This window comes from Delphinus delphis, chromosome 5 (genome assembly GCF_949987515.2).
Source record: "Delphinus delphis chromosome 5, mDelDel1.2, whole genome shotgun sequence".
Classification (NCBI taxonomy): Eukaryota; Metazoa; Chordata; class Mammalia; order Artiodactyla; family Delphinidae; genus Delphinus; species Delphinus delphis.
Window position 1 is genome coordinate 16,030,917 of NC_082687.1, and position 8,760 is coordinate 16,039,676.

An 8,760-nucleotide genomic window follows, 5' to 3' on the forward strand; every position below is an offset into this window, starting at 1 on the left:
GGGTTGGGGAGGGCAGATTTACTGGTGGACCTGTCCATATGACACACATGTAAGCAATACAAGGAAATACACTGTGTACCCAGAACATGGGAAAGTTTCCTGCTAATAAGAAAGAAAAATCTGGAGTCAACTGACACTTCGGCACCTGTCTTCCGTATAAGGGAATGTTCCAGGTGCAGGGCACTGATTGGGCAATCCCAGAGAGAGGGGTGGCAAGTTGAGCAGTGGCTGCTTACCCAACAATTTACTTATTTTTTTTAATGGTGATGGGAAGACTGAAGTTCTGTGACTTAGAAGTGAAAGTCTTTGTACTAAATTACCAGGCCTCTGAACTCATATGTCTCCTAAATAGGCAATTTCTATCATTAAATTTTATTTTCTTTCTTTATGATTGTATTTCACCCATCGCTAATTCCCTGTTTCTCTTGGTTCTCATTAACTGCTTTCATTTGTTGTTTTTTTTTTGGCTTATCAGTCCATTGAGGAAATGTGCTCTACAACATGTTTTAAACAGTAACAAGTTCATATTTATTTACTCACCAAGCAATCATTAAGAAAGCAACTAGTCTGTACAAAGAAATATGCTAAGGATGGGCAAGTATACAAGGATAAACAAGATACTATTGTCCTTAAGGACCTCACATTTAGAAAATAGAAAAGTGCTCACACCCAAGAATAACATGAGGCAGATTCTGATTAATTTCGTAATTGTCTTACTGTCTTAAGAAAACTGATTTCATAGACTCCATGAAGAATCTATGCCTTGCTTTAATGTATACCTCATCCTGGAGTCATACTGGTCTTTAAAAAAATCTGATCATCGCTGGCCTTAAAATCCTTCAAGGGCTGCCTTTTGTTGTCAAGGAAAACTTCAAACTCCATAGCATGGCATTCCACGCTTTTCACAATTTGATCTCTGTTTAGATCTGTCGCCCTTCTTGTACTCATCTCTCCCAAACCCCACCCCACTTTATGTTTACTTATCTCCATCACAGAAACTACATCCTGTTTATCATTCTATCCTTAGCACCCAGCAGTGCCTGGCTCACTGAAGCCAACTGGTAAATATTTTTATTAAGGGGAAAAATGACATGTCTTTTAATATCATTTCAAAGTTCTGGCATAATATTCAGACCAAGATATTCAACAGGTAAGTGGAAATGTTGGATTAATGCTTGACATAGCAACTGAGGCCCATTATATGCAGTTATTTGCAGATACATGATCCTTTAAAATATAGCAGTAAACAAGAAACCAAAAAGAGTGTTTGAAATAGTGCTAGATGTTGAGTTAAACACAAACAAGATTCTTTATTCCTAGGACGTGTAAAAGAATCTAATATGCTTTGGTAAGTTACCAAGAAGAGGGTGTTATTTGTAGTATTTTCCAAATTTATTTGACAAAAGAGCACTTTTCTCACTGACTATTATTTGTTTATAAACATTTTGAGAGAGAGAGAAAGAAAGGAAACAAGAAGTGATCAGAAAGGTAGAAGGAGAACCAGGTAAGTGAAGCATCTTGAAAATAGAAGGATCAATTTTAAGAATAAAGTAGTGTTCAGTAAATCGAGTAATGTTGGAAGATCAAGGAGGAGTTGCCTGGCATAAGTATTCTTAACAAAATAAAGTATAACCAACTTAGAAAATGGAGTAGAGTGGAAAAGAGAGTAAGGAAAGGGTAATGAGTAAGACAAGCAGGCATAAAATGGGACAGTGTAATAGATGGCAAAGCAGTTGTGGAACTTGAATACAGCCGTCCTGAATTGTCCCAGTGAAATGAATTAGGTGAGACCACCTCTTTCAGCTTCCAGCTACCTGAACCACACCAAACTGGGCCAATTAAGACTGCAGTCTTAATTCGTTGAGTACATAGAGACATTGCCCAAAATAGAATTTGGATAATAGTTGTGCCTGTTAGAATTATATAATCGATGGACCACAGTCCCCAAATTGAGTTTATTTATTTATTTTTGACAGCCTAATTTATTAGAAACAGGCACATTGACTGTTTAACATTCCAGAATCATTTGCTAAGGGACAAATAACAAATGTGACCCCAGAGAGACTCAGCAGTATACTGCCAATATACCTGTGCTTATTTTTTATTCCACATCTATTCACCCCACTTTCCTTCCATTTTATGTGTCATTTCTGTTCTATTTCACTTTTTCCCTTTAGAATCAGGCCTTTGGTGAGTCTCATTTTCTCCTTATTTTCCACCCTCCTTTTTTCTCCCTTCTCTCTGACCAACAAATGCTATATAGCAGACAGACTCATTCATCTCTAGAACCTTATCTAGGGAGGCATATGTTTCTTTTCTTTGAGGTCAGATTAACTATTCCTTATATGTAACACAAAGAAGAAATATGCATTGGCAGCGAATTCTCCTATGGTAAACCAACATTTCTGTCCACTACATTAAGCCAATTTAACATGCTTTAACATGCCTTTTGTCATCAACAACAAAAGCAAAAAGCAGCTGAACTCTGGTTAATAAATCATTTTCTGAGGCAGAAAGACTGCTTGGGAAATATGATCCCAGACATTTAAGATTATTCTCTCAAGAATTTTAGTCATGAGTTCACCCAGTTTCCTCATGATTAAAACTGTTTTACACCGCAACGAAGAGTCGCCCCCGCTCGCCGCAACTAGAGAAAGCCCACGCACAGCAACGAAGACCCAACGCAGCCAAAACTAACTACCTACCTAAATAAATAAATAGGAAAAACAACAACAAAAAACTGTTTTAACAAAAGACATTTAAAAGTGCATGACGGGGCTTCCCTGGTGGCGCAGTGGTTGAGAGTCTGCCTGCCGATGCAGGGGACACGGGTTCGTGCCCCGGTCTGGGAAGATCCCACATGCCGCGGAGCGGCTGGTCCCGTGAGCCATGGCTGCTGAGCCTGTGCGTCCGGAGCCTGTGCTCCACAACGGGAGAGGCCACAACAGTGAGAGGCCTGCGTACCGCAAAAAAAAAAAAAAAAAAAAAAAAAAAAGTGCATGAGGAGTAACTAATTTTAAAAACAAACTCACTAAGTAGTTGAGGCAGACTTTATATTTGCAGAAGGGTTTATCAGATAAATTATAATTCCACAGAGAAGGGTAATGGGAAGATATTACTGAAGTATTTCATGAGGATATGAATTACAAGAAATGCTAGCTTCTATATTTCCCCCCAAAATCCCAATCCTTCAATCTTTCTCTATTTGAGCTTCCATTTTATTAATTTAAATAAAATGCATTCATTCACTATTAATAGGGTTATATAGTAATAAGGCTAATGTGTTTTCTCCAAGATTACGTTGTAAAGCACTTACCATAAAAGACAGAATACCTCAACACCAAGAAAAAAAAAGATTCAACTTGAAATGCTTACCCAAAAAGAGAGAGAAGCCAACTCCTGGAGACTGCTGGAGACTGCTACATGTTCAGCTGAAATGGCCATCTATTATTTGACCACAGACACATAAAGACACTATGACTATTATAAGAAAAACTTGCCAAATGCCAGGTTCTTAATTATCACTGCCAAATATTTGAGATGATAGCATAAACAGGACTATTCACATTCATGTATTTCATTTAATTTCACTATGAAAAAAATTGTCAGTATTATACATTCATTCATGTTAGGTAGTACATACATTCATTTCAGATAGAACGTTTTCAGGTCTGGTGATATGTTTAGAAATACCTCTTCAGGTGGTCTGGGAAGAATTTTTCTGGCCCTGTTTTTATCTCTCCTCCCACCCAGCTGGTGAATGACTTTTAGAGTTTTGGTCATGCTTCCAAACTGAGCAAACTCAGAGTAAATGGGAGTAAAAGCTTTTGAACACGCAGGTGGCACTGTATGCAGAATCTTCTGTTGCCGTGCTTACTAATGAGTGTAGGGGAGTGACAAACAGCCCTGGCCAGATAACATAGTCATCTCTAATCTCTGAAAATGACATTGTTTCCTAATAGATGAGTAACATTGCAAAATACCATTGTCCACATGGACACCTAGAGGAAAATTGGGTTGAATGGCATTTAGGACGATATAACAAGCTGTGCTTTGAAAAGAGCTGTCTATAGCCAGTAGAGACAAACAGCAAATCTCTGGCTAGTATATAGCTTGCTACTGTCTTCATAACAACATGCTATATTTATATAAATGCTTTAACCTTACAATAATTAGGTCCTTAACTTGGCTAAATGAACTTATAATAACCATGACACTTATGTGCCAGTTAATGTGCAAAACACTGAATATTCATTCTCTCTCTTTTATGAGAATACTGAGCTGATAGATCACATTATTTAGCATGCCCTTCGTGATTGTATTTTTATTAGCCTTATTAATGGAAAGAGTGCTACTTTGAAACAACTTCTGTTTGTGGCCAGTTCTATTCCATACAATTAATACTACCTTCACTATCTTTTTAAGCAAATATTTATTAAACACATACTATTCTGCAGGTATTGTTCTAAATGCCGTAGTCATTTAATGTTCACAATAAAACCATAAAATATTATTTCCATCTTACAGATGAGGTAACTGGAGGCAAAGAAGTTGTTTACCAGATACTACACATGTGATAGGAGGCACAGACAGGACTTGAATCCCAGCATTCTGGGTGTTCTTAACCACTTTAATATATTGCTTCTCTTAAAACCTTGGAATAGCTCACTTCTTAGAGTTTTTATTGCAAAAACTATTGTGAGTGATGTTGGAGAAAGGAGCTTTGTATTCTGAAAAGTACTATGAAAATATTGGTGATTTATTCATCCATCCATCCATTCACTTATTCATTCACTCCTTTGTTCCACTAAGGAATGAAAGCATAAAAATCAGTAAAATGCTGTTTTATCAAACCACTGTATTGTTTCAGATGCTAGATTGACTTCTCACTTCCTATCTAACAGCAAAGGGTGAATAATACTGATCCCAACCTATTCATTTGAAAATCTACTTTGCTAATCCAAATATAATTTTACATTTGCCAGCTCTTTTCTGATTACTTTCTTAGGTATGTTTCAAATATATCACTAAGATACCCAGTTTAAATTGTGTTTTGATTTAACAGTACCTGCTTCCGTTTCTCCTAACTTCCTGATAAAGCTTAGAAAAGAAACCTCATTCATTAATGTAAATATCTCAGAGAAAATAATAACTTAAAGTCAACTGCATGTGACACCCTACATAAAGTGTAGTTTACTTCAGGAATGCACAGATAGTTTAATATCAGGAAATATATCAGTGCAATTAATTATATCATTATGTTAAAGAAAGAAAAAGTAATATTCATAGACAGCTCCTATGAATAGTGAATTCCTGCTCCGCACAGCAACCAGACATATCCTTTTAAAACGTAAAGCTTGGGGCTTCCCTGGTGGCGCAGTGGTTGAGAGTCCGCCTGCCGATGCAGGGGACGCGGGTTCGTGCCCCGGTCCGGGACGATTCCACATGCCGCGGAGCGGCTGGGCCCGTGAGCCATGGCCGCTGAGCCTGCGCGTCCGGAGCCTGTGCTCCACAATGGGAGAGGCCACAACAGTGAGAAGCCCGTGTACAGCAAAAAAAAACAAAAACATAAAGCTTATCACATCACTTCTTTGCTCAAAATTCGCCAATGACTTGCTACACATTTAGAATAAATTTCAAAGTCCTAACCATGTCCTTAAAAGGTTTTACATGCTCGGATCCCAGATTATCTCCTTGATTTCCTCTCTTAACCACTCTTCATCTCTTTCTTTTCTAGCTAAGTCTAAGACCCAACACACCTGTACCCAATCAGGGCCTTTATACTTAAAGTTCTTCTGCCTGAAAACTCTTTCCACTTTATTTTCATGTAATTTTACCCCCTAATTTCATTCAAATTTTGTCTAGTAACACTCCACAGAGTGTTTATTGGCACACATTAGAATGTTAAAAGAAAAAGAAAAGAAACACAAAAGCAAGCAAAACATGGTAAAATACCTCTAATCAAGCACGGTAATGAATCCCTTATACACATTTTGACTTTTCATAATTCATATATTAAGGGAATGCACATAAATTTTACTCCAGTCTAAATGATAAATATAAACTTCATGTCTTCCTAGATTAACAGACTCGTTCTGGATAAGCAATAAAAATTTACATTTTAAAGTATACAGATTTGCTCTGTCTGCCTCACATTTAATTCAGCCCAGACATCCATACAGATCTACAAAAACAATAAAGCGGAATGTTGAAATGAGCATCCACTTGGTTCATCGTGAGGCAAATAACCTAATTAAATGCACCCAGCCTTCTTTCACAGCTGCATATGATAAAACTAATGCTTCTGCAAAGATTATAAGCTTGTGTCCACTTGTCTCTATCCACAAAGGACAGGTTTTCTGACTTTACAAAATTAATACAATGGGCAAGTGGTAAATTATGTACAGTGTATTCACTGTGCAGCTGCACATTAAAATCTCAGGAGTGAGGCGTGCATAGGACACCAGAAGTCTAAGCAATGGACCTCAGTATTCTAGTGTACTGTACACATAAGGACATCCTTTAATGATACTGATTCCTGAGCGTGTAATTGGGTTGATAGATGTGCATAAAAATAGTTCTTTTTACAAAATTTGCATGGTTGCTTGTGTGGGTGGTTAGATTAATTATTTGTGCAATGTAATAGCTCTAAATTCTTTCACTGAGAAATGTGATTGTTGATATAAATAGTTGCCACCTTTTCCACTTGTGTATTTGGATCAAATGAAGGAGTACTGTGGTCAAAGACAACTGAGATTCTAGCTAGATCAGCATATCATGGATTTTATAACTGATGTAGGAAGAAGGAAACAAATATTAGCTTTGACCCCCTCCTCTGGAGTTTCTTCATGTAAGTTTAGATTCTCAACAGATTTCTCAAGGAAACTATGTCACAGCAAACCCCTAGATTTGGATATGCTCTCAGAGCGTCTAATCCTCCCTAGGTCTTTGAAGTTACAAATAGACATATTCTGACTCTGTCTCTGTATCAAACTTCAGAATTAAGCAGGAAAGAAAAATAAAGAGGAAATGCTTTTATTTGTGAGGGCACCTAATTCAAAGGAATTTACTTTTCCAGGTATCACTGAGAAGTGGTGCTTACTTTCCCAGTCCAATCACATCACTGGGGTAGTGAGCCCGTGCCCACATTGTCTCTTCTTACATGAAGAGATTCTCTTACATGAAGGGATTCTTCTTACATGAAGGGATTCTCTCAACTTACTATTGCATGAGGAATGAAAAAAAACTTAGGAAAGACTGATGTCATTTTGGAATTAACTGATTTTTATCTTATGTCACAAAAGCATAATTATATACAGAAAACTACAACTATATATATCCATAGTCTCCACATAATTTTAGTAAATCTAGACAAGGAAAAGAATAAACAGATCCTGCCAAGTTCTAGAAAATCACCTTACTATAAATTAATAAACATTTTCATAAATATTCTAGTGAAAGGAGTTAATATAGTATACAACATATCTTTAGACAAAATTTATTCTCAGTGAACTATTCTCTGAATTTTTCTGGAAGAGACTCCCTTTTCACCTTTAGTTGTCCCCCTTTTTAGGCCTGAAATTCAAATGTAGTGACATGATGTCATTACTTGATGACATTATCCTAGGAGAAGAAAGTTAGAATCAAAGAAGGCTTCTTTTGTATATGAAAGTAACAAACTCCTATCTTGCTTATATTACTGCCATTTAATAAAATATCTAACCAAAATGAAACCAACAAATAAAAAAGACAGGTGGAGATAGGGAAGGTAGGTGTCAGTGCCTGGGGCACAAACGAGAAGTCTTCTTTGTATTGACTGCTGTGATGAGCATGTGAAAGAGACCATATACCTGCTCTCAGGGGTTCTACCCTGAGAAGAGAAATATGCTGGCTAAGAGTAAGGCTTCTTGTCTTAATATCTTTTTCCTAAAATTATCTTGAAGGTGCAATAACTTGAATGGATTTAGGGTTTTTTTTTTTTTTTAGATGATAAGCTAGAGTCCAATTTCACATATGTCAGTTTTGCTGTGAAGCAGAGATCAGGCGGTCTTAACGATTTCCATCGTTATATGCTTTTATATGATTTGTCCCAAGCCTGTTCAAAACAAGTTAACAAATACCTTTGAATCAAATTTTATTTAATAACATAGGACCATTTAGGGAAAAATTCACGTATTCATAGACTTTGACCAATAGAAATGACAAAGCAGTTTTTTTAAAAAAGGCTAATAAAGAAAAAGCATATTTAAAAAACAATTAGAATCATCTTTCAACCATTTATACAATACGATTTATCTTAGGTAAGGAATCTTTTTTTTTTAATTTCATTCTTTTTAAAAAATTTATTTAATTAATTTTTTTATTTTTGGCTGCGTTGGGTCTTCGTTGCTACGCGCAGGCTTTCTCTAATTGTGGTGAGCGGGGGCTACTCTTCGTTGTGGTGTGCGTGCTTCTCGTTTTGGTGGCTTCTTTTGTTGTGGAGCACAGGCCCTAGGCACGTGGGCTTCAGTAGTTGTAGCAGAGAGGCTCAGTAGTTGTGGCTCATGGGCTCTAGAGTATAGGCTCAGTAGTTGTAGTGCACAGGCTTAGTTGCTCTGTGGCATGTGGGATCTTCCTGGAGCAGGGCTCCAGCCCGTGTCCCCTGCATTGGCAGGCAGATTCTTAACCACTGCATCACCAGGGAAGCCCAGGTAAGGAATCTTAAGCAAACAATAAAACAGAGTAATTCTTAGGATTTTTTTTTTTAATTTGCTTTTTGGA